General features: G+C 35.4%; 1 pseudogene; it reads left to right on the top strand.

Moving 5' to 3' along the window:
• Window positions 1–11,221: 11,221 nt before the first annotated feature.
• LOC149577400 (uncharacterized) lies at window positions 11,222–26,453 on the top strand (annotated as a pseudogene).
• Window positions 26,454–27,790: the final 1,337 nt, after the last annotated feature.

The following is a 27,790-nucleotide window of genomic DNA, read 5'->3' as shown; positions in this document are numbered from 1 at the left end:
ATGTACCAGGGAATCTTGAGGAGGAGAAGAAGCAAAAAATAAGGGTGGTAGTGAGGCCTTCCATCCTTGACAAAAACACTCACTGGCAGGTGTTTGATTCTGATGAGCAAATTGTGAGTTTCTTGCAGAATGAGGCAAAATTCTCAGATAGAAACCAGTAAAGACTACAAGATCAGTATGGTGATCAGATCATTCATCTCAGTTCTAACAAGTTTCCCAAGGGTCTCATTACCTTGGAGAGTATCTTTGATCCTGATGATCAAACAAGAGGCAAAGGAATAAATCTAGCTACAAAAAAGGATGATTATGCCCCAGTTACAATTGCTAATGAAATTTTTTTGAATATGGGATTCATCCATCTATGTCAAGAATTTAATGATGTATTTGCTTGGACATATGATGATTTAAAAGGGTTTGACCCTAGTTTGTTTCAGCATACCATAGATTTAATTGATAAGGCCAAACCAGTGAGGCAAAAATAGAGACCAGTGAATCCTAAGATTGAGCCTCTAATGAGAAAAGAGCTATCCAAGTTGATAGAGGCTAATATAATATTTCCTATCAAACACTCATCATGGGTAGCTAACCTTGTCCCTGTTAGGAAGAAGAATGGAGAAATCAGATTGTGTGTGGAATTTAGGGATCTTAATTAGGCTTCCCTTAAAGCTCACCATTCTTTCCCTTCCATGGAGTAGATTCTGTCCAAGGTCAGTGGTTCAGATTCTGTCCAAGGTCAGTGGTTCAAGGAGATTCTCTTTTCTTGATGGATTCTCTGGTTATAACCAGGTGTTGGTTAAAGAATCTGACAGATATAAAAAAACATTTACTACTAAATGGGGCACCTATGCTTGTTGCAAGATGCCATTTGGACTAACAAATGCAGGTGCCACATTTCAAAAGGCAATGGAGATGGCCTTTAAAAAATTAATTGACAAATTCGTCTTAGTATACCTTGATGATATAACTGTATATTCAAAAAATGTAGAAGATCATTTTGATCATCTAAGACAGGTATTTCAAAGATGTAGAGAGTTTGGAGTTTCCCTCAACCTAGCCAAGTGTGTCTTTGCTACAAGCCAAGGAAAATTATTAGGACACATTGTATCTAAGGATGGGCTGACCATTGATCCAGAAAGAACAAAGGCAATACTTGCCCTTCCTCTCCCTAAACACAAGAAGGGGCTGCAAAGTTTCCTTGGTAGAATAAATTTTGTAAGAAGGTTTATTCCTAATCTTGCTACCATGGTGAAACCTCTTATAGCTATGCTTAAGAAAGGTATGGTCTTCTCATGGACCAAGGAAGGGAAGGAGAGTTTTGAAGAAATCAAGGAAGCCATAGCCTTAGCCCCTACTCTCATGAACCCAAATTTTGAGAAAGATTTCATCTGCTACACTTTAGGTGGTGAGTCAAGTATCTCTGTTGTCTTGACTCAAACAAATGACAAGGATGAGGAGTAGCCCATAGCCTTCTCTAGTGAAGGGCTCAAGGAATATGAAGATAAGTACAGCTTTGTTGAGAAGCAAGCCCTTGCGGTCATCAGAGCCTTGAAGAAATTCAAGCACCTCTTATCCCACAATAAGATCTATTTGTTGGTACCCCATGCTAGTGTAAAAGACATCCTGTTAAGCAAAGATATCAGTGAGAAGAGAGCTGGATGGATCACTAGGGTAATGGAATATGACGTTGATATTCAGATTACCAAGCTGGTAAGGGGAAGAGGATTGTGCAAAGAAATGTTATCAGGTTAGGATTCTGATGAAGAAACTGCTATGGTAATAACATAGTAGCAGGAGGTAAGAAATGTTAATGGTCCAAAGAGCTGGATAAATGATATGAAGAATTTCTTATTAGGGAATGGATACCCTCAGGGATTGGATAGAGCTAAAAGAAGACAATATAGATTGTAGTCCATTCCCTATGTTGTGATTGATGGTATCCTATTTAGGAGGGATTTTAATGGGACCTTGTTGAGATGCATTGAAGAGGATCAAGCTAAAAGGATGATTAAGGAATTCCATGATGGCCCTGATGGTGGCCATTTGTCTGCAAGAACAACTGCCATGAAGATCATGAGGGCTGGTTATTATTGGCCATCTATGTTCCATGATTGTTATAGATATGTGAGAAAATGTGAGAAATGTGCTTTCTTTTTAGGCAAACAAAGGCTTGCAGCTCTCCCCCTTCATCCTATTCAGGTGGATCTGCCCTTTACCCAGTGGGGGTTGGATTTTATAGGCCCCATTAATCCTCCATCTAGTGCAGGTCATAAATGGATTTTGGCTGCTACTGATTATTTCACTAGATGGACAGAGGCAGTTGCCTTGAAGGATGCCACAGAACCATCAGTTGTTGAATTCCTTGATGGAATTGTATCTAGATTTGGTGCTCATTCTACTATCATTTCAGACAATGCCAAGTCTTTTGTTGGAACCTAGACTTGTGCGTGGGCAATGAATCACAATATATACCTGAGCACATCATCAAATTACTATCCCTAGGGTAATGGTTTGGCTGAGTCTTCCAACAAGAATCTGATCAGAATCATGAAGAGGACAATAGAAGACAATCAGAGGGTCTGGCATAAGAAATTAAGAACTTCTCTGTGGGCTGATAGGATAACACCCAAGAGATCTATTGGGAATTCACCTTTTGTGCTGGTATATGGTAGGGAAGCCAAACTCCCGATCTCATTGGAATTCCCATCCTTGGAGTTGGCTCATCAGCTGGAATTGATTGAAGATAATGCCATGTCAGTAAGAATGGTAGAGCTGATTGAATTAGAAGAAAAGAGAAATAAGGCTATGCGAACCCTAGAGACACATCAACAGCAAATGAAGAGGAATTTTGATAAGAAGGCTAGGGTTCGGACCTTCAGAGAAGGAGATTTAGTTCTAAAGTGGGATTCAGACAGAGAAAAACCAAGAAGACATTCCAAATTTGATGCACTATGGAGTGGCCCCTATTTGATTGCCAGTTGCAAACAGGCTAATGCATTTCAGTTGAGTAGGCCAAATGGAGAGATTTTTCCTATTCCAATCAATGGGATCTATCTGAAGCCCTGTTTCTAAAGATTTGAGAATCCATGTACATAAGTAGTTTAGTTCTTTCTGTTGTTTCCTTCTTTTCAATAAGTGTGCGTGCAAATGGTTCTCTCTTTGAGTTGCCAGCTTTCAAAGTTTTGATATTTTTGAGGTTACAGAGGCAGAACTAGGGTTTTCAATGTTTCATTTTCCTCACAGAAAGGTTAGGGTTTTTTGCAGTTCTCAGATTTGTACCTTCCAGATCCATTTTTTTGACTCCATAGCCCAATGGATTGTTCACAAGCAACTGGTCATACACATAGCAGGCTTGTGTCCCCTGTGAGTTACTAGAAATGTTATCTTTTGTTCACCCACCAAAGATTTAAATTTCAAATGTTTGGCTCGTCCAATGGCTAATTCCTGAAGATAATACTATTTTAATGCCAAGCCTTAGAACATGGCTCTACGGCCCGCAGGTTCTCTGTCGTCAGATCTGAAGAGATTGACGGTCGGTGCTATGTCACTTTTCAGAATTTGTGTGAGTTTTTCGTTGGCAACATAGTGCCCAAACAGAAGATCAGACCGACAGTAGGAGCGATCAGACAGTTGGGTCCCATTTGTACCTCATCTGCATAGTCAGAAAGCCTGGCGCCATGATGGTGAATCAGAGGGAGCCATGTGCAATCAGAGGACATGTCATCAGTTGGGTGCTATGGTGCTATGAGAATTTGACCTCGATTTTCTCATAGCGACATGGCCCCTAGTTGACACGTGGTCACTCCGAGGGGTCAAGTCTTGGATCTGCCAGGTCGACGCTTCAAATGGCCAACAGGGAGGTGCCAAGTGTATGTGTCAAAGCATAGCATTTCATGAGCCTAGCAGTTTTTAGAGGAAATGATGTGCAGAGTACGACATGGTTGTAATCGTCAGATTGAGACTGATCTACAGTGGGCGCCATTGCGCTATGAAGAACCGCTCAGGAGATAACATTGGCGACATAGCGCCCTAACGCCACGTGTCCTGGTGGGACCATATTTTCATGTAGCTAGTGCAGTAAAGAGGAGTAGATCTTTTGTGGCCATTAGATCAAGGCAGATCGATGGTAGGCGCCATCACGCTATGGAGAAGTTGTACGAGATTTACAATAGCGAGTTGGCGCCTGGTGGACACATGTCCTTTTGGGACTAGGTCTCGCCAAGGAGTGTATGTGTGATGGCCAGGTGTCATTCGAGCATGGTGCGATTGTTGAGGTGGCACCAGGTATGAGGGGCCCAGGGTAAGAAGCAAGTACAATACATGACGAGTCTTCACGATCGTCAAATCTACAGAGATCAATGGATGACGTTGTATCACTATGAAGAAGCTGCATGATGTATATGTTGGCGACACAACACCTTGTTGACACGTGTCTCGCTGGCTCGGCTAGGGTTGGTGGTTAACGACTAATGGTTAGTGTGATCACCGCAGTTAAAGATAACGGTTCGGGGGTGGCACGATTAGTCCAACGTGAGGAATGGTCAGCGCGTGGGACCTTGAGAAAGTGGAAAAATAAAGAGAGACGATTGGCTCGTGTGGCCTAGTTGGCACATAAGGAACTGTTTGACTTGCTTTGACCTCGTAGATTCATGAACTAGAAACAATGAATCAGGTTTTTTGTTGCAAGATTTCGATCCTTTGATCAATGCCACCGACTCAGGAGTGAATGCAAAACATAGAAAGATAGAAAGACACTCCACCGTCTTAGTCGATCCATCTACCTGGTCAGAGCGCAGTTATGCTGCCGTTTCTGTCTTCTCTAGGCTCTTTCTCAGAGGAATATTAAATTTTTTGGTACGCAAACCATTTTCAAACCAGATCTTTGATTAGATTTTTAGGGTGAGAAGTTAATGCCAGTAGTTGAGAAGTAAATGTAATGCAAAAATCCTCAGTTATGCCTGAACTATAAAGGCAGATTTTGTAGTTTTTGTAAAGGTCGACTCTTTCTAGTTTCTCTGCTACTGCTTGAAGATCTGCAGTGTAAAATTCCCTGTCTCTGAGCTGTATAACATTCTGTATCATCTCCTTCAGCCATCAATGTGCATGTGCATCCATATTGCCTCTCATTGGTGCATTGTTGAGATCTGTGGCTTGCATGCTATATCTATTTTTGGCCTATTGGATAATATATAAGTGAAATCCTTTTCCTTGAGTTATTCAGTTTGGTTTCCTAATCTGTATGTGGTTATTGATTGACATAAATCTGGATGTGTATGTCTCTTGAATGTTATCTCACTTTTGTAGTGCATATATGGGCAGAAATGGGTCTGAACACTCTATTTTGGTGCATCACCTCCTTAGATTAGACTAGGTAGAGTTTTTTTTCTGCATCTCCTTCTTCCCCTTTTCCTTCCGAGAGTAGATAGGTGCACCTTGATAGTAAGAGGAAGCTGGCCTTCTCTGGAGACTCAACCTCACAGTTCAAGTCCCACAGCTTGGGGGTTGTTTCCATGTTTCACTAGGTTGTCCTCATGCATAGGCCTTGGACAAGGGTGCAAACCTTAGTGACAACAATCTCTTCAGCTAAAATGAAGTCCATGTGCCAAGGCTTGATGAAAAGCCCCACCTGGTTAAAGAAGTAAGGGCCTCCTTCAAATGTCCTATTCCTATCTACCATGCAAGATAAGATAACCAAAAAGTAATTATTCACTACCAAAATGATCTCCATATTTCCTTTGGGGTTCCAAACTTGACGAGCCCAGGAATACAACATAGGTAAAGAGAGACAAAGGCCCAAAAATTTGCAGATAAGGGCATGATTCTGCCAGTATTCAACATCCTCTGAAATCTTCTCAGGTTGAATAACTAGAATAGGTTGGTCCTCAGATCTTTCCAAACATCCATTTACTTTTTAAATTTGAGGCATCCCATTTGAGGAGGAGACCCCATCTCCCATTATAGGTTTACTCATCTGATTTCCACCATTGGCATGTGCTGAAAATGAAGGGTCAGCCATCTCCAAATCTTCATAGGCGATCTGAGATAACCCTAAACCCCAATTCACCATAGGGTAGGCTCAACAATCCCACTAATAAAAGTTGGGATAGGAAACCCGTTGCCTCCAATCCCAAACCAAAATCTCGACCAAGAATGTTGTAGCCAAACCAAAATGCAGATAAGCTTACACTCCCCACCGTAAAAGAATGGACCTGCTAGTTCATCAACACACCTTGCAGCACCAAAGAGGCCCCCGTGCATGCAAAGGATGCAAGTCAAAGCCGCGAGGAGGAGCAAGAGATTGGGGCTAGGACATGCAAAAAATACAGGCCCCAACATGCACCACCCTAGCTCTCAACAGGAACACACGTAGCGCTATCCATGACATTCCATTGTGCACCAATTCATCGCCATATCGTTCTTACTTCCCCTCCACTGCCTTATTATTTTATCAAAGAGTATGTCATATATTTTTCTAATAATTTTTAGAGCCTTTGTCCATTTCCAATAGGCATGGGATGAATACACGTAGCCAAAGTTTTGATATAATGTCAATTCGTCTGCTCTTTCATCTGACGCCTAATAACATTTATCAAATTTTGACTAAAATATCAAATAAATAGTGGCAAGAACATTAATTAGATGCTTATCCTTTCTATTTTTTTTCTATATTTTTCCATTCAAAAAATAAGATTTATGGCCAGGAAAATAGCCTTAAACCAATCAAAAATTAAAATTTTGGTTTTGATAAATGAATTAAAAAATATTAAGTGCCAAACCTTAGCTTGTAAAAATTGATTCTTTGTTTGAAAATTAATTGGGTGGGGGGCGAAGAAAAACAATAGTTCCCTACCTTTTACAAAGACAAGAACTAATAATAATTGTACGTAAGACAAATTTTGCACAGAATAATAATCTAACTTTATGGAATCTGCAATCTAACTCAAAATAAATAAAACAATAAAGAAACATTCTCCAATCAATTCAAAATAAAAGATAAAAGTAAAGAAACATTCTCCAATCAATTCAAAATAAAAGATAAAAGAATAAGAGCTCTTGTAGCGCTGGAGTCACTATCTTAAAGGGTAGTTGAGAATAATGAGAAAGGAGTAATATCAGATTATAAAGATGGCTAGACTCCAATATATTGTATAAAAGAGAGGAAGAGAGAGCATTTGTATAAACGTAAAAACATAAAATTGAAGGCATAAAGAAAAAATTGCTAACATATCTAGCTATTCTAGTTTGTTGTAGTATACTATATAATAGTGTAGAATTTGACTTTAAAAACATTGTCTTTTAAATTTTATATAAAATGATTACTATTTCAAAAATTAAAATTACTGTTCATATATTTATTTATAATATATTTAGAAAAAATAAATATGTCAATTTATTGATTAATTGGTGTTATAATATACTATATTAAAAATAAATTAAATCTTTAATTTAATATAAAATTATTATTATTTCAAAAATTAAAATTACACTTTATATATTAATTTATAATATAGCTTAAAAAATAAATATATTATTTTATTAATTAATTTTAATTTAACTATCAATTTGTAATATAATTTTATTATTAATTTCAATTTATAATTCTTTATAAAAGGAAGAATTAAATTCTAATTTTAATTTTTTTTAAATATCAACCTTTATTAGCTTGTTTCAAAACTTTAAATCTTCAAAGATCAATGTTTCAATGTTGTTGTTTTTTTGTAAAATAAACATTTAAATACATAGTTTATGAAAAAAATTTAAATTTTGAATGTTTCTACGGTAAGCTATATGATAGAAATATAATATTAAGCTACGAATAATACTTTATTAAATTCTTCATATATTTATTGATTTACTTTAGTTTTAAATTTATTCTATATTACAATGGTGATGAACACACAATAAAATAACTAAAATATATTAGCAATAAAATATCTATCAATATTTTTAATATTTTACAAGAAAAATATTTGAGAGTAATTCTTTTCTAAATTTTTATTTTAAACTGAAAAGGATAAATTTATATAGAAGTTCTTATATTACAAAGAAGTTAAAAAAGTTAATTATATATTACTTATTAATTTTAAAAAATAACTAATTAAAATTTTGAAAATAAATATAATTATGAATTATAATAGAATAAAGATTTTAAGATTTAGAGAGAGAATTCTTACATCACACTTAGTAACCATAATTATTTTTCATATTCTACCTATGGAGCTATAAATGGCAGGAGGTACAAGGACTTTGCTTAGGACTGATAGTTACAAGTGGCTATATAACTAATTCCTTCTTATCCCCTCTAGTCTATCTAGATCATAGAGAACCTAAAAGTTTACATTATTATCTTCTCTCATTGGGAATTTGTTTTTATGGACAACAAGGTCTTTAAGGTAATCTAAGTAGACTATGGAAAGGGAGGGGAAGTTTATGGACCAATAAAGAAAATTAGCACTGATGTTATCAAGAACGCAAGATGACTTTGTGAACTAGGTTGAAATACTATATTTAGAAACCTCAATTTGGTCATCATTAGCTTTTTCTAAGCCTAGATCTTTGCATTTGGCCTTTATGAGGGATGTAAGAAATGAATAATGTTGAGCAAGGAACGAGAAACAATCCAAGTAAGTTAAGTGTGAAACAATGTTACCATAAGATAAGCAACTCCAAGAGCATACACCAAGATGGTTCAACAATGGAGACAAGGATTGATAAGGGGAAAGCAAAGAAAACCCCTTGTGAGTTATTATGAATGAAGGCAAATGCCTAAAGAAGAGAGAGAGAGAGTGTTGGAGCAAAGGTAGCTCAATACAATAACATCAAGTGCTTAGAGTGGTGTGTAGTTGTGTAGAAAGAAGGAGGAGCATCTCTTATATAGAGATGAGAGAGGAGTTGCATTTGTAACTCCCATTTCTATGAATGCCACATTCATAATAGGTGTGTGCAAAGTGTCACAATCCTCTTAAGGAGGATAAACTAAATAAAGAAATAAACAAGAGTTGTCCTTACATGTGGAATAAAGGACAAACAATGACATGTCCTCCACATGTGTACAAGTGGACAAACTACATGTAGGGACCCTTGGAATATCCCAATTAAAATATATCCAAGGAAAGATTAACCTTTCTAACAAGGGAATTACCTCAAGTTGACCTTAGGGAGTAGTAGTACATAACACTTGCTTGGTATATGGATTGGGGATAAAATAAAGTTGAAACAATATATAATGAAGGATGGAGAAGGGATCACTTGCAGAGTAAGACCTAGGTATAAGTCATATACACATAGAATGAGACAATAGTAAAAGGGGGACCATCCTTACTCTTACATTAAGAAATAGATTGAGATTCAAATAAAAGTGAAAATTAAATTTGACAAACTAGGAAAAATGAATTAGAATAGGAAATATATGAGAGTGGGGTATTTTGAGTCTACCTTCCAATGTAATGAATTTAAATAGGACAATTCCCACATCCTTCCATTCCTCGAATAGCTCAAGCTTGTTCAAATTATTTTGTAACTACATAACACTCTGTCTATGGTTTAGAAAGCTTTTGATGTATGTTTTGCAATGCCCCATAAAATGAAAAGGTGTCCCTTTACCCTCTATAATAAGTGTCATAAATGGAGCAATAGTTTTTTTTGAGACAAAAAATAACACACCTCCATCACAAAGTTTTTCACAATCCCCAGACATTTCAATTTTTTTTAAAAAGTTTAAGGTTCTATGGGTTCATATCATTCATGTACTTGTCGAGATGGCCCTTTTCAATGACTTTATACACCCTCTAGTTACTCTTAAAGTCTATTTAGGATAAAATTTGATTTCACTTAGCTCTCCACCCATGTTGTTGATAGAGAAAGGTTTAATAGAGGAAATAATAGGTGAAATGAGAATTAGGAACTAAGATAAAATTAAAATACTAAATCTCAATACCAAAGGAATGTATTGTAGTTTTTGCATAGTCATTAACTTGACTATGAGTATCATTATTGCCAAACTTGGCAATATCTTTGGAAATTTCCATATGAACCACCTTGGGAAGATCTTTGAACGTATTTAAACATATGATAGTTTTTATGAAATGACCCATAGTTACAAGCCTATTAAGGATGTTACTTGTCTCCCTAAAGATGTGTCAACATTTGTAACCATCTAATATGAAATGGAGATATTTAATTTTGTCAATGATGTAAACCATTTCCCATCTTGAAGTATTTTTCTCTACTAGTAACACAATGGCATTTTTTGCATCACTCCACTATTAATCTTGTATAATGTCATTTGACTACCAACTCCATTTAATGATAAGTCATGTACACTTTAGCCAAGTAGGAAGCCTATGGGCCAAGCTTAACAAAATAGCTAGCATCATGTCACCCAACATGTCTCTAATAAGACCACCACCTCTTTCTCGACCCTAATTATCAAGTGATGAGTTGTCAAAGTTTACTTTGACCCAACTAGAGATCAGGGGGGACCACTTAACTGAGTTTCTTACTCTTATAATGTATCCAATCCTTAGAAAGAGGGCTCTTATAAGTAATATGGTAAATATTGTTTATTATTTCCTTTATGTTATTTATTGTCAAATGAATCAAAGTTTTCTTTTAAAGACAATTTTATTCCTGACAACCTGGCTGTTAATAGATTCTTAAATTATAAGAAAATTATACATCTCCTTTAGTCATAAATGTTTACTTCCCTATCTTATTATTTGACTGTATTTCGTCATCGAAGAAAAAATCTATTATTATTATTATTATATATGATGAATAGATCTAAAAGCATTTAAGTTGAATTGTTTAGTGTTAAGAAATGATTTATTGGATTGGTAATAACTGAAGACATTCCATATTCTCTCAAACATCAGTATGTTGATGATTACACCTGATTATCCTCCTCTATAAAGGGCTTATTTTTGTAAAGATGTATGCGACCAATAGACAAAAAGTTTTCCAATTTATATTCTAGATGTCTCACAGACCAAATGCGAACCCGAACGCAATTGCTAGTTTCATACACGGTGGCGATAATGGAGTAGATAATACTAGTGGTGAACGACGATGGGTATTAATGGAAGAATCTACTCTAATGGAGGAGAATAACGTTATAGGGTATAAGCATAATATATCCTGTCAAATTGAGCTTATTGGCAAGCACTGGGAAATAAATTGGCAACAATATAGATCCATTAACGTGAATTCATTGTATCCATCGACGAGCTAAGGAAGCTGTATTCTCTATGTAGAAAAGATTAAGCAGTCTTCACGGTTAACGTGACTAAATTCTTCGAAAAATGGATACCATATCGACCTTCTTCGAAGCTTGTGAAAGGGGTAACGCAGTCGCTACAAGAAACCTGCTCGGACAGCTTGAGCTGTCAAGCTTAATTCAAAAGAAGACCTTGGAGAGAAGAACATGTTTCCATATGGCAGTAATTGCAGGGGATCAAGGTTTTCATGTCTTAATATCCACTCTTCTTTTAGTTAGAAGCTCCATTCTTCGCTTAATTATTTCTCTTGTTTAACCACTCTTATCTCATGAAACGCAGATTTGTTGTGGGATTTGGCAAAAAGGCTACGAGATTCGGGTCATTCTCTTCCTAAACTCATTTTCTATAATTCGCAAAGCTATGCCTTATTTGTTTGTCCGATGAAAAAGGAGACACGGCTTTACATTTAGCTGTGAGAAAAAATCGCGTGGATCTAATTAAACAATTGGTAGATTTGAATGCCAATTTGTGTGAGTGTGAAAATAATGAAGGAGGACCTGTAGACTTTTTAATCACTGGCACATCAAACTCCCTGCACTACATTGTGGAGCTTAACCAATCAGCCTTACTGCCCTCCAACAAATCGTCCAGATAGTGAAGGTAATCGTGCTATTTCCCCAGAATCTTAAGGAGAATGACCAGCTAATTGTTCAGCGAGGGAACACTGCTTTGCACATTGCAGCAAGGAACAAATATGAGAGCGTAAGAAACTTTTGGGCTCTTAATGCCTATCAATAAGTGAAATGATATATTTGTTTTGAATGGATCTAATTGACATTCTGTTGTTTTCCTTTGTGGATTAGATGATGAATTTACTGGTAAAAGTGCCCGGTGTGAACAAGCTTGCGCGAAACAGTGAGGAGGAGACACCATTTGAGATTGCAAGAGAAGTCACCGAGTACCACGAATCATTCAGGATTATTAAAAAGCTGGGAGATTTTAACATGAGGCAGAAGAAGCATTTCCTGTACTGTGTACAACAGGTGAACCTTAAAAAGTACAACAATGCGAGGTCAATGGTAAACAAAGCCGACGAAGAGAGACGCAATGCAGAGCTCATTGTGGCGGCACTTTTGGCCACCATGACATGTGCCGCTGCTTTCACAGTCCCAGGCGGTTTTGAGTCCGATGATCAGACTGCTGTTAAAGAGGATCTTGGGAGCCCTCTTCTTATATCCTTCACTTCGTTTAAGCTCTTCATATTTTCGACTGCATAGCGTTCTTTCTCTCCCTCTTTTGTTTGTATCATGTGGGAGATGAGCTCTCAGCTTACAACAGAGAACAAGATGCTGTTCATGACCATCAACAGTTTAGTTGTTTGCTACAGCTTTGCGTTCACCGCATACGGGTTTATGTCCGCGGTCTATGCGATGATGGCTCGTAAGGTAAAGACCTTCTCTTGGGTTGTATTGGGAAGTCTCATTGCCATTACTTTGTGTGGCGTTCTCGCATTTGTGCGTCAATCGATACACTTTGTAGTGAAGCGGGCAAGATTTCATCGGCTCTGCGGTGTATCTCTTTTACTGGATGAAATTACTCAAAAAGTATGGTTACGAGCAGAGCAGTGGGGGCTTCTCAACGGTCTCCGTTCCGCTGATGAAGTTATTCATGATTTTATCTCTGGGCATTGCAAGTTCAGTGGACTGCGTTAGAAAGATGAAGGTAGCTTCTCTAGTTTGCTATTGGAAATTATATTTGATGTTTCTCACCAGTCTAGAATTCCTCTTAGCTTAATTATTCAGATGAGAAACATTATGAAATTAATTTTAAAATATGAAAAGTTATTATAATAATATATAATTGTTTCTATTATTTAAGAGTTAATGTATTAGGTTAAAATATGACATTATTGTTTTATTGGTAGTTTATATCTGAACTTGGGATTTTGGCTGCTATGCTTTAATGTTTTGTAGTAGTAGGTTAGTTGTGTGGGATGTTATAAATGATAATGCTATGGAATGATAGGAGTATTTGATTAATTTCGTTGATTGGTAGGACATCTAGTCTTGATCTGTGTTCTTCTTTTCCAATTTCTTTTAATTAAAAACAATATACAAGCTATTTTTCTACCATTATGAAGAGTGTCCTCTCACTCACCTATATTGTATTAGTAAATCTGAACTAATGTTTGCAATTGATGTAGTTGAACGATTAGGCATTGTCTTCTAAGAACATATATTTTTTGTATTACTTCATAAATGTAAGAACTATATGTGTGTCTATATATACTATATACACATATCCTTAACTTTCTATCTATGTATATGCCTATGCACATGTATATGTATAATTACATATATGTAAATATATGGTTGCTCTTATCTTTTATAAAGAAAGATTTAAATATTTATTATATTTATTTTTAATTAATACTAATATTATTAGTAAAAATACATTTTAAGGAATTAAATTTATATTTATAAAAAAATTATATATTTGATATAGGATTGTCCTCATTATCATTCATCTTCCTAAATTATTATTATGAAGGTGAGCTTCACAAATTGTTATCTAATAAATATTTCATTTTATTTAATTTGATACTTGTATTAACGTATTTGATCTTAAATACTAAATTATTTTTAGATTGGTACATCTAGATTAATTGATTGTTGTATCATAATTTCCTTTAAACTACAATTAAAGTAAAATTATAATTTTAAATTTGAAATTAAAACTTAATACTTTTAAATAATAATAAACTTATATATTTAACATTTAAATTGAAAATAAAATAATAGTAAAACAAATCAAATTAATGCTAAAAAACTATCTAAATAATAAGAAGAAAGAAATTCTTCTTTTAATTCATATTAGTTTTTAATTCTAAAAACTTTACTAAATTTTACTTACTCATTTAATACATGAAAACATAAAGTTTTTATCTTTTTTTTTTCACTCTATTATTCATATAAAATCATGAAATTAATTGTTAAATAAAAGAAAATTTAAAATATATTGTAATGAATAAAATAACTTTAAAATATGATCACAAGAATAAATTTAGAATAATTATTCTACAAGTAGTTTTCATTGTATTTCAATTTTAAAATTACAGTGTGTAAAGATGGATATGGGGAACGTAACAAATATTTATCTTTCAAGTTACCTTTAGATTTATGTTTCCACCGTGCCTGGGGAATAATTAAAGACCATTTTTGCTTTCTTCTTCATATTATTATTTATTTCAAGTCGCTTGTAGTTTTGGAAAAGTATAATTCTGTCAAATCGACTCGGACGATAGTGTAATTCCTTCTATCAAGAACATTTGCCTTGTGCTCTTTCATTATTATTCGATTCATTCAACCATGGTAATGTTTTATGTTCCTAATTGACCAGATACATGTATAGATTATAATTTTTTTTCAGAATACTTTTATTGTTTGGTGGGCTTTAAACAACACGATTAATTTTATCTTTATACAATCAAATTAGTTTTTGGCTTTTTTTTGATGAATAGTGACCTTTTCTATTAATAAAATATACTTACTTTACAATTCACAAAAAAGAGGTCGGAGGATACAAGATCACCCCATGAAAGAGTTCACACGGCCGAAGCTAGACTACTTAAAAAAATTAAATTGAATGGGAAGGAATGTTTTATTTCCACGCAACATCCATGTGGCTTTTGCACTACCCAAAAAGTAAAATATATTTTCTTTATAATTACAAACTGTCTTTTTTCCTTACAAGTGGCGTTCATTGTTTTAGCATTTTCTGGAATGTCTAAAATCAGTTATGCTGCATAGACTTTGATTACACATGCATTAATTGTAGATGCAATAATCATGAATATGCTCTTTCATTGGGTAGACCTTGAATAATATACAAATCACCGAATTTAATGATGAAAGTATGACTAGTGGCAATAGATTCGTTTCCTGGTTGAAAAAAATCTTTCCATTGAAAGAGTTTGTATTATTTAGAGATGGTTAATGTAACTTCAATTTTTGTGAATAATAAAAACTTAGGGATGGTCAAAGGAAAAAGGAAACATGGGAAAAAATAGATATTAGTCTCAAAGAAAAAATAAGTCTCTTGGTGATTCGGAGCTAATATATTTGAAATGTGCTAAGAAATGCGAGATCAAGTAGAAAATCATAAGAAAAATAAAAATGAATTAGATGATGAATTAAATTCTAAAACTCTAAGGGTAAATGAAGTGTTTGTGTTGTAAACCTTGTCCAACATGTATGTCAGGATGCATGGATGATCAACTTTTGTCCCTGTTGTGACCACTAGTCACTAGATGCCCAAGCCTGGGACCCCCTTTCTATTTTTTTAAATTTGCCAGCTATTTCCTTATGCTGTAGGGCGCATGTCAATGAAGATAGAGAATAGAATCCTTCATCGTTAAAAAATCCCACTTTTCCTAAAATTTTAGAGCGTAATTTTGAGGAAATGGAGGAATATTGTGATGAAGGACAATCCTTCATTCCTTGAAAATTCTACTTTCATAAAGTGACAAGTGCAAGTCAGTAGGAGTGAAGAAAATTTTATGCAAAGGAAAATCCTCCAGTCTGGGAAAACCCCAGCCTCTTAAAGTGCGAAGCACAGTTTTAAATCAAAGATTAAATCTTTCATTCCATGAAAAGCCCACTCTATCAAATTTTGAGCACAGAATCAGACGATGATTGTATCGAGATAGGTGATAGGCCGAGGTCATGGGATAAGTATTGGAAGTCTTGGAAGAGGAAGCTCAAAGGAAGATGTCCACTTGGTTCATGTATCAAACTATAAATTGAAATCAACAATGAATGGATTGAGAATCAAGACATGGCAGGTGGGTTTTGGTGCAACAAGGAATATAACATATGAGAATATTGATATGGCAGATGTGTAAAACCCAGTAGTAATTAATCAATACTATTGTGACTCAGCGGCTTCTAGTTCTTGTGAAAATCAGGGATCTTATGTGGAAATAAGTAATGTAACTTACAAGAATATCAGAGGCACATCAGTAACTAAAGACGGTATCACCTTTTCATACAGCCAAAGAGGATCTTGTAATGGACTAACATTGAATAACGTAGATTTGGTACAGAGTGTCATCCTCATGTAATTCCCAAGGCCTCGAGAGTCACACTATCAAAAATGTCATTCCTTCAGGTTGTTTAGGTCAAAATTCATAATGACAATACAATAACTATGAAGAGTTGCCAGCTGGTCAAACTGAATGAAATCTTGGATGGTTTTAAAACTGCGCCTTTAAATGGAATGGAGTGCAATTTTGAGATGAGAAGGAAATATTGCGCTAACAACAAAATCCTTCATTCCATTAAAACTTCGCTTTCCTTTCAAACCATATGCCAGTTATAGGTTCCATAAAACATGGAGCGCAGGTTAACAGGACCCAAGGAATGATTAGAAACGACAAAATCCTCCAATTCTCAAAAACCCTGACCTTTTAAGGCATGGAGCGCAGTTTTCAGGAAATGGAGGAATGTTTTGATGAAGGATTTTATCCTTCATTCCTTGAAAATCCCACTTTCATAAGGCAAAGAGCGCAGTTTTAAGACAAAGAGGGAAATATTTTGCAAAGGATAGAATCTTTTGTTTCATAAAAAGCCCGCTCCCTAAAATTTTGGAGCACAGTTTTCAGGAAATGGAGGAAAGTTTTGATGAACGATTTTATCCTTCATTCCTTGAAAATCTCGTTGTCATAAAGTGAAGAGTGCAATTTTAAATCAGTGGGGGAAAAAGATTAAATCTTTGATTCCATGAAAACCTCGACCTTGTAAAGGGTGAAGCACAATTTTTGGATAATGAAGGAAATATTATGCAAAGGAAAAATCCTCCATTCTGAAAAAAGCCCACTCCTGTAAATTGATTGGAGCACAAGAATTTGTTAAAAAATCATGAAAAGCGAGAAAATTGAAAATTTTGAGAAAAAATCCAAAATTTAGAGGAAGAAAGTGAAACTCCTTGAGAAGTGAAAAATTGGGTTGAGAAAAAAGCGAAAAAAGCAATGTTCCTTAAAAAAAGTATTTTTTGGATTTACATTAAAAAATTAAATATTAGTTTACTAATATTTAATTCCATTTTTTTTTTAATAATAATCCAAAAAATTAAAAGAATGAGATTAGAAAAAAGTTGCAAATAAATTTGATATTTTTTTCATTTAAAAATGGAAGTTAATTAAATATTGATTTTCTTAATTGATATTTAATTAATAAAACTAAAAAAAAATTAAAAAAATAGAAGAATACTTATCTTCATCATGACGCTAAGAGCATAAAAATAAACAACTTTTTGAATCAAACAGCAAAAAAGTGACAAGTGGCAAAAAAAAAGGAAACCTTGATGGTTAAGTAAAGAAACTGCCTAAGTTTAATCTACAACTTTAAAGGCATCTTTTTGAAAAATGATTTATATAAGATATCCTTTCATTCATTCAGGCTTACATAGAAATTTGAAGAGCAAATTGAGAATAGGAGTAAGATTCGAGGAATTCAAGGAAGCATATTTTTTGGGAGATCTTTTGAAATTGTTGAGGAGCTTTTTGCGAATTCATTACAGAAGATTTTGAATCCTATTAGAAAGGAATTTTCTTTGCAGTGAGTTTTGAAATTTCATATTTCTCACGGAAGTGTTAAAAAGTGAATCTTGAAAGGAGTATGGAAATTTTGGCAAAAATCCAAAATCTTCGTCTTATGGACAAGTTGTATTTGTTGTTTTTAAAAAAACTTTCCTTGCATAGTCTTATGTGTGTACATTTTCTATTTTGCAGGAAAGGAGAATGGCAGAGCCCAGGGGAATAGGAGAAAGACGAGGACAACTGATAAAGAATGAAAGGAGAGGATTCTTTCCTGAATCCAAAATTGTGTCAAAGTGGGTAGAAATTGGAGATACAAGTCTTGGTGGTCTTGATTTGAAAGATTTTAACCGGAGAATGCTCGGATATAATGACTATCACCCAACACACCTGGCTACAAAAATTGTGAGAAGTGGAATTTTTACTGGAGCTGGTTTCCCTCCTTTTTAGCATCCAGAGCTAATCGTGGAATGTACCAAGCACTATAGTCCTAGAGATAGAACCATCCGAGATTCTGAACAAAACATTCTGGCAGATTTTTCTCTGGCATCCATTTCTGAAGCATTTGGAATTCCTTCAAATCAAAGGATGGTCACAAAAACACAAGAGCAAGCACTGAGAATCTACACGTCGGGAATCAATTTTTGTGAAGAAATAATCAACAAAAGATGGTTGAAAAAGAATAGACCTCATGATTCCAAGATTCCTAAAGAAATAGTATGGCTTGACTTGCAGAGGGAATATAGTGATATGGTCATGATGTTGAGTCACACATTTGGCATGCCTTATTCTTATAGGTTTGAATCTTGGATGTGGTATTTTGTTGAGCAGGTAATGGAGGAAGACGACATAATAGATTGGGCTGGGCTCATAAGTGATAATCTAAATGAACAGTTGATGAATCTAGAGCATACAAGAAAATTTTACATGAGCTCCTATGTCATCTACATGCTAGCATGGAGGACAAATTATGATGGACTACGATGCAACGGACCAATTGGAAGTGGAAGCCAACACCTCAAAGTCCATGAATGTTACCCACAGTTGCATTTGTATTCAAAGGATGATTACATGAAGCTTAATGATATATTTGCAATGTGCATAGTAAGAACACTACAAAAGAGGTCACATATAAGAATGTCAATGGGTGCAATGAAGTTGGTTGACGAATATGGCGCTTGGTTCATTTTGTTACCTACCTTTTCATACATCGAAGCTCAAGGATTCTCCACGAAGCCATACAAACTTCCTAGGTATCCAACGGATAAGATGGTCTTGTTAGAGCTTACTCGACAACTTACTACCTATGACAAGATTCAAAAAGGGAAGAAGAAGTTGGGATAGTAGTTTCAAATTTCCATAGGAGAAGGGAAAACTAATGTATGCCCATGTCTAAAAGCTACAGAGAAATCATCAGATGAGCTCCACTTCTTTCGCCTTCCGCTTTATCTAAAGAGGAATGATTTTGATCCTTACAACAAGATCTCATCAGCTGGAGGATCAAAGTACCAACACAAGGTTCACCTTGAAGACATTTGGGAAAATGCAACAGACGAGAACGAGATTAGAAAAAGGTTGCATTCAAGAGTACCATTGAACATTATTAGAACATGCAACATATTCAAGGTTCCTGATCAAATGGAGGAGGACCCAAACGTGATGGGAAAAGGATTCAATTCAGAAATGATAGCTCAACCATTTGATTGGAAGAAGAAAGAAATTACAGATCTCAAAGCCCTTTCAAAACTAGTCTTAGATTTTACAAAGTGGTGGATCAAGCGTAAGCTTGAAAAATTAGTTGTACCAGCTAATGGATTCACATATAGGTTGCTTTGCCATACACCACTTAGGGATGAAAGATCCAGAAAAATATCTGAGGGGACTGTTGAAGAAAGGGGAACTCCATCCGAAGATGTAAGAACCAAGAAAGGGAAGGAGGTACCTCGAGAAAAGCATCCTAGGATTGAGGAAGTCATCCAGGAACCTCAAAATAAGAAGTAGAAACATGGAGATGCTCCCTCTTGTCTGAGTTGAACTCCAAGTGTCCAAGAGATAGAAACTTTTGAAAGGTAGGATGTAGGGACAAGTATATGGAGATTTGAGCAAGAAGAGAATTTGGATAGGCCAATTCATGATAGGTTGAGTATAAATGCCTATGAAAAGTCCATGCAAGAAAGAGGGAGAGATCAAGATATTGCTAGTGAAAAAAGTCTTGCTATGATCTTAGAACGAGAAATGATTAATGATGTAGATGGTCCACTAGAGGAAGAAACTCCAGGAGTAGCAATACATCTTCCAAGTACTAAGGCCATAGTTTCTGAGGTTACGATGGATAGTCCAGGAGGTGAAGAGGAGATTGACATTCGAGCGGTCCAAAGGAAAGAACAATTGGTAATTTCGGCAGACCAAAGTATACCCATTCTGTAATGGTTGAGGCAATGAATTCAATTGCATCAACAAAGGGAGGTTGATCCAGCAATTGAATTATAGGAAATTTTGGACCAATCAAACCAATCAGAAGAACAAGGGAAAGCAAGAAGATATACTAACTTCATCAGAGGAGAATTAGGGTCCAAAATCTTGCAGATTGTGACTCCCACAGTTGACAAAGGGAAAAGTCAAATTGCTCCAAATGAATACCATGTTACAGAAGTAAATCTTGGTCGGGCCTCCTGAGAGTAAATATTGGAAGAATTTGATGACTCCACACAAGCTTTGAAAAATAGACCAAAGAAAGTAGAAGAAGGGTATGAAAAGAAGAAAAGAGAAATTCGGGCCCTATGTCACTACATTAATAATTTGTGTCATCCAGTAAGAGAGGAAGGTCCATCATTTGTCCCTCCAACATGTGTTTCGAGTGAAGTGGTAGTTGATATTGACAGAATCAAGCGGATTGCTTAGGGTGCAAAGATTTGGATAAAAGGAATTCAGGAGGTAGCCTTCAAACATGTAGAAGAGTTAGTGCAAGTGCACAATAGGGCATTGGCTTCAATCTCTAGGATCTAGCGCATGGAGGGATCATGGGTCGATGAGCATATTTACCAAGAAGAGGTGATTACCGACATTCAAAATGTGATGGATACCCCAAAGCAAGAATTGATTGATGGTCGAGTTAGTAGTGATGGGGATGTCTATGATTTTATTCGATGGTACACTGTAGTGATCATGGCTAAGAAAATGTTTGAGAGCTTTACCAGGGAATCCAGTCGATGGAAAAAGATTGTTGATAACATCAAGCAAGGAATATCAAATGTAGTTCCATCCTTATTATCACAGAGATTGGTGGAAGGAGGAATGACAACTGATAATCTGAAAGTCAAGTTAGAGGAATTCTTTCAATTAAATGTATATGGAAGAGATGATTTGGAGAACTTCTCCATCTTCTCAAATACAATGCACACTACTAAGGACTTACTACCAGATTGGGATCAAAGCTTGGGAAAAGCAGAAAGAGCAATGACAGTTCTAGAATTCAAGCAAGAATTTGCACAAGGATTAGTACAGAGGAGTTGGAAATAGTGTTAGATCAATTTTGATCTTTTAGGCAAAAAAATCAAGGATTAAATGCATAGTGGGTGTGCATAAGGATCATTCATTACACCCCACTCCTTCTTAAATGAGCATGCATAGAGGGTATTTATTACCCACTACAGTAGTGGATTCCTTATGGCATTAATGTAGATTCCTTTCCATTGCCCTAACCCTAATTAGGGCTGATGTGGCACAATCTTGGCCATCGGTTATTGTGATCATCTAGGCCACCTATTGTAATCGAGGGCCTATATAAAGGCTTAATTTCTCATTTTTAAAGGGATATTTTTATGAGATTGTTGCTATGAGTTACTGAGATAATAAAGTTTTCATTGGAATTTGGTGAATAATTGGCGTATCTTAGTTCTTGCTTGTTCTCCTAAATTTTTTCAATTAGATTAAGTTTGGCATAGTCAATGTGTGGTGATTACAATGGAGAATATGATGGTGTATCGATGAATTACTTTGGTTCATACTTTTGACATTTTAGTGATTCTAATTCATTATGTAAAGTTAGGCTGAACCCCTTTCATGCATATGCTCAACTTCTATCATTTGTATACATTGTTCTTTATGATGGTGTATGCGATGATATGAAAATCTTTGGCATAACCCTTGAAGATTGCACTGGTTCACGCTTAGTTGTAGTATAACTTAGCGAAGTGGAATTCAGTAAATTGAGGAATTTTTCCACTATAGTACTATTTGTTGTTATCACTACCCTTAGGATTATAATAGAATTCCTGAACCTTATCCTATTGAATTTCTGCATATTTTGTGAAAACTCCAAAAAGAAGTGCTTGATTACAAAAATTTAAGATAGCTCCCACATTTAGTATGACTTGAAATGAATATGAATTAACATGTAAGGCCCCTTGTGATCGTCAGCAAATCATATCAACCACTGATCTTTTCCACAATCAAGACCTGACATTAAAGGAACCTTGAAGTCATTGTATGATCTTCTAGCAATGTTAGCATACACAAGACTTTATTCAAGGGATGATAAGATATTTTGGTATTTTGTTCTACTATTTGGTGAGTCATAAAACACACATCAATAGAAACTGGCGCTGGGTAAAAGCACAAACTTGTGTCACCTTTTTATAAAGAAAAGTGATATCAGAATGTGACAATTCAACATTAATGACAAAAAAAAAGGTATTTGCGTTTAAAATATGAAGATGATGTAAACTGATGAAATGTGTAGAATTGTATGAATTTTATGCCTATAATTTTTATTATTTTTTTGACTAAGAATTTATTCATTTTATTTTATTTTGAAGTCCCTTTTTTAACTGTAAAAAATATAGGATGTAGTTCCCGTCAAACAAGTATGTGCAAAACATCTTTTTTTGTTATGGTTTGAAAATATTTTATAGATGACATGTATAGCTAGTGAACAAAAAAAGAAATAATTATTTTTGATGTATATTTTCTTTGTTATAAGTACTCAAGTTCGACCTTGTCAGAATCTAGAAATTTTTTCCTCCCGTCAAAACTTCCCTATCAAATCTATACCTTCTTGAAAAAAAATTACATATTCATGAAGAGGATTCTCTCCTCTAGTGATAAATATATATTTTTATTTTTTTTTGATATGATTTACTATTTTTTTTCATTTTTTGAGAGAGCATCTTCTGAAATGTTGAAATATCGACTTATAATATTTTTAGATTATAGCATATTATAACTAATCAAAATACTCAAAAATTTATATAATGATGATATTGAATCTGAAATCTATAAAAGGGTATTTTTAGTTTTTTTTAAAAATTGAATTTTGATAGAGAAATGAGATTTGACCAAAACAGGTTTTTGTATCACAAACGGTGACACAGATCTATGCTTTTACCTCGCTAGAGGGAGGGCCTTGACTAAAGGATTTCATGGCAGTTTCACATACTAGAGAACATTAATTCATCCTCACCTGAGGTACATCGAAGATCCTTGAGATTCACCCTATGAGTGCACGAATTACAAGAGTTGAGTTTTGATCCAAAGCCTAGGTGAGGAAATAAAGAAGCATCTATGAGCTAGAATTCACCAAGTGTAGCTGATCTCACAAGGATATTCCAAACTCCACCACCTCAACATCAAGCACAAGGATGAATCCAAGGAGGAGTTCCACCAGGAGCTACACAAATTCAACAATTATTTGTGCAAATACCTATACAAGTTGTTTCACCTGCAACTATCCAACAACAAGCAATGGCCTAACAATGGCATCTATAGAATGCATCAGCCCTTGCAACGTTTGCCACATACAATAATATGCTAAAGAATCCTGAACACTTTTGTTCTAAATTCTTTGTGAATGATGTGAACTGGACTGCTGATGAACACATTAAAATTTTTGAGGATGTCCTCCAGAATAGAAATGTGCAAGATGAGGATGTTGCATGTAGACTATTCCCTTATTCATTAGGTGAGGAAGCATTTTACTAGTATATCAACCTACCTTCAAATTCAATACAAGCTTGGCAACAATTGAAGGATGCATTCCTCGGGAAGTTTAGATTGCCCATCACTCTTGTAGAATTGTATAGGTAGTTTATCGAGATAAGGAGACAAGAATGTGAATCAATTGGTGCTTTCAATAATCGATTTCAAAGGGCTTATTCAAGATTGTGTGCTCCATATCGCATAGGAGATGATGTAGCACGACCTATCTACTATGTAGCCCTAGACTATTTCACATCTATGTTTGTTCAAAAAACTCATCCAGCTCCTGCAAGTTTGATCCAAGCATATGCTGAGGTGGGGAAAGTTAGTTTACAATCACCGACAACTATGAATGGAGCACCTTGCTATTTTGAAAATACAAATGCATTGAGTCAAGGAGTGTTGGATTATGCTCTGACTATCAATCCAGTTCCTACCCCTGTGAGGTAGATGGTGTTGCACCCTGGAGCACCTATGTCGCAGGCAATGCCCACACAACCAATTTATCTCCAGAACATGACAAATTCTACAAGGACTCAAGAGGAAAAAGATGAGATGAGAGATTTGATTGAACAAGTGAAAAAGTTGTCCATTGAGGTCGCTTACCTTAGAAATCAAAATAATTAGTTGCAAAATGCACAAAGGAATTATCAGTCATATCAAGGTAGCAACCGGGGTTATCAAGGGAATACCCCTCCACATCACGATAGTAATCAAGGACACAACCAAGGATTCAATGAAGGTAATCAAGGATATCGTAATAATAACCAAGGTCATCAAAGAAGATCATGGAACACTAATCCAAATAATGGGGGCGTATCGTCACCATTGGATAATCCTCCATCTAAGAATCACCTAGCTGATAAAGTTTTCTTAGTAGAAGCTGCACTATCTGGATGGTGTAGATTACATGAGACTAGTCAACATTCTGAATTACAGTGTCACAAATTTCAAAGAGCAGCAGATATTTTCAAGGGAGAAGTGAGGAACACTACCACATCTGAGAATCCTCCTCCTACGAGATATGAGATGGTACCCTCACCAAGATATGACCAAGCATTGGTTTTTGATGATTTTAAGTTTCCTTCTCTTGATTCTTAGGATTACATGCCAATAAAAGCTAATCAGAAATTCCCACTAGCTTCAACAAATGGTCCTGTAGAGATGCCACGTTATCAAGTCCCACCAAAAAATCAAACTCCACCAGTATCCCTGAATGAATCACTACATAAGGATTGATTTTTATTCCCTCCTCTATATAATAGTGTCTTGGTGGAAGGGACAAGTGAAGTGCAAGCTTATCAACAAACATCTGGTAATACTCCAATAAAGACGTATTAGAGGAATTATAGGAACTATGAGCCATTAACATCATCAATTCCTCCAAATAACTTTTCAACTCCCTTGCATCCAAATGTGAACAATAATCCTGAGCCTCTTAGAGACTCCCTTGAATATCGACAACTCATGAGCTCTCAAAGAGATAGAGGCCAATCTCCCATGACAAATTCTTCACAAAGTGATAAAGAAAAGAATAATCTTCAATCCTCTGCTCAACAAGGAGAACAAAGGCAATGTGAAAATCCAAGACAAAAACATAAAGGAAGTCCTTCTAGAAAGGAATTGAAGAGGTTGAGTTCTTATGTATTAGACTATTCAAGAAAATTAAAGTGAGTTTTCCACTATATGAATTGATGAAAATTTTAGAAATTAGAGATACATTATTGGAAAGCTTCAATGACACCCCGACGAAGATTGTTTCTCAAAATGTATCACATCCTCCAAGAGGGGTATCCAATGTCCAACACTATAATTTTGCATAAAACATTAACATTGTAGATGATGTGCCAACATATGCATCTAAGCTTACTCAGAATCCTTCAAGTTTCATTGGAATGGTGCAAAACTCTTAGGATGATCAGAAGGTTACATCAAATGGACAAGTATCTTCAAAAGATCCATCACTAGAAATGATCAAAGATAATTCTCCTATAGTGGAAATTTCCATGACAACTCAAAATGGGAGAAATTCTATACATAACAATGAAACATTTGATTCAAAAGGGCAGAAGCTAGTGGTTTTATATCAAGGGAAGGAGGAACCTACACCTTTCCTAGTATCTATTAGAATTTTTGGAAAAATGTTACATAATTGTTTAATTGACTCTGGCGCATCAAGTAATGTAATGCCTTTGGACATATGTAGAAAATTGGGATTGATTCCACTTTAGACTGATAAGAAGGTTACACAATTGGATAAAACTAAAGTCCCAGTCGTGGGAGAGTTGAATAATATTCACATGCAATTGGCCTCTCATCAACGTGTTCAAAGTTGTATTGACATATCCATTGTGGATATTCCTGAAGGGTATGGAATGCTTCTTAGTAGAGATTGGGCAAGGAAATTGAATGGTTATATTGCAACGGACTTTTCACACATGTGGCTCCCATGGAAAGGAATTCCCAATCAGATAAGGATAGAGAGCACTCCAAGGCTCTGGTTGTTGATCACTGAGTATGGTGAACATAATGAGATCTTGTTTATAGAAACCACTTTGGGACCATATATTCCCAAAACTAGAGAGGTTTTAATGTTGCAAGGTTACAATCAAGGGGGATGTCTTGTTGTGACTCCAACTTTCACTAAGATACCAGTTATGGATGAGTGAGAACCATCACTGAATGAAAGAATGTTTGAGAATTTTAGGAATTTTGTCCTAAAAAGAATTAAGCAAGAAGTTAAACTAAGAAAAGATGCATCCATTCAAAATTTGTTGTTACCCAGTTGGTGTAGAATACATGATGCTTTTCATTCCGAGATATCATGCACCACGTGCAAAGAAGAAATTGCACAAGTTTCCAAAATGGTTCCATAAGCATGGATAGAAAAAAATATGGTCAAAATGAACTCATCCTATATGAAAATTTTAGACCCACAGTAGGAAAGAATTCGAGAAGGTGAAATAGGACAAGAAGAACATCAAAAAGAATCCAAGGATTCAAAGGTAAGATCACCCATGGAATATGAAAATGATCAAGTGTGGACCCTATCCTTTGATGGATCCAAATCAAAGAAAGGTAGGGGAGTTGGTGTTGAACTGATTAGCCCAACTGGAGAAACATATCTGGCAGCACATAGGTTGCAATTCCCTTGTACTAATAATGTGGCTGAGTATGAATCATTGGTCATTGGATTGCTCCTCGCTATCCAAAAGGGTGCCAAAATCCTACATGTACATGGAGATTTAGACATAGTCATTGGGTAGGTATGCAAGAAATATACATGTCATGATAAAAGAGTGGGTTGGTATCGCAATATAGTTTGGGAACTAATTGAAAGCTTTGATGCTTTCAATATTAAAAGGATAAGTTGAACAAGCAATCCAGTAGCAAACTCTTTGGCTCAATCTGCAAGCTCATTAGAACCATTAGCCATGGATTGTGTGAAGAAATTTACAGTTGAGCTGACTTCAGTACCATCTGTTCTTGACAACATCACAAATTTTCAAGTGTTTGAAGATGACAAGCACATTCTTGATTTTTTGACAAGCTCGAGGGTATTTGAATCACAAGTCAATGATGAAGGAGAACAACAACAAGCTCAATTTGAAATCGATGAGATTATGAATTTAAGGACAAATACCATTCCAAAAGGAATGATTGAACTAGAGAGAATTTTTGATGCAGATAGACTAAGTTGCCTCAAGTACCAAAGTATTGAAGAAGGGGAATGTGAAAAGGTAAACTTGGGAACGAGTGAAAATGTCAAGAATGTATTTATTGGGAAAGTTTGTACCCCCACAGAAAAGGAGGAAATATTGAAGCTTATGAAGGAATCCCCTGACGTGATTGCTTGGGGATATGAAGATCTGAAGACATATGATACGTCTCTCATTACACATACTATTCCATTAGAGCCAAATAGTAAACCATTTAGACAAAGGCAGACACCAATAAATCCATTGTTAGAACCACTAATACATCAAGAAGTGAAGAAGTTATTGTC

Source organism: Cupressus sempervirens, chromosome 1 (assembly GCF_028749045.1).
Source record: "Cupressus sempervirens isolate cs-2001-9-10 chromosome 1, ASM2874904v1, whole genome shotgun sequence".
In the NCBI taxonomy this organism is placed as follows: Eukaryota; Viridiplantae; Streptophyta; class Pinopsida; order Cupressales; family Cupressaceae; genus Cupressus; species Cupressus sempervirens.
Note: the sequence above shows the minus strand (reverse complement) of the source record. Positions and strands in the feature narration are given on the sequence as shown.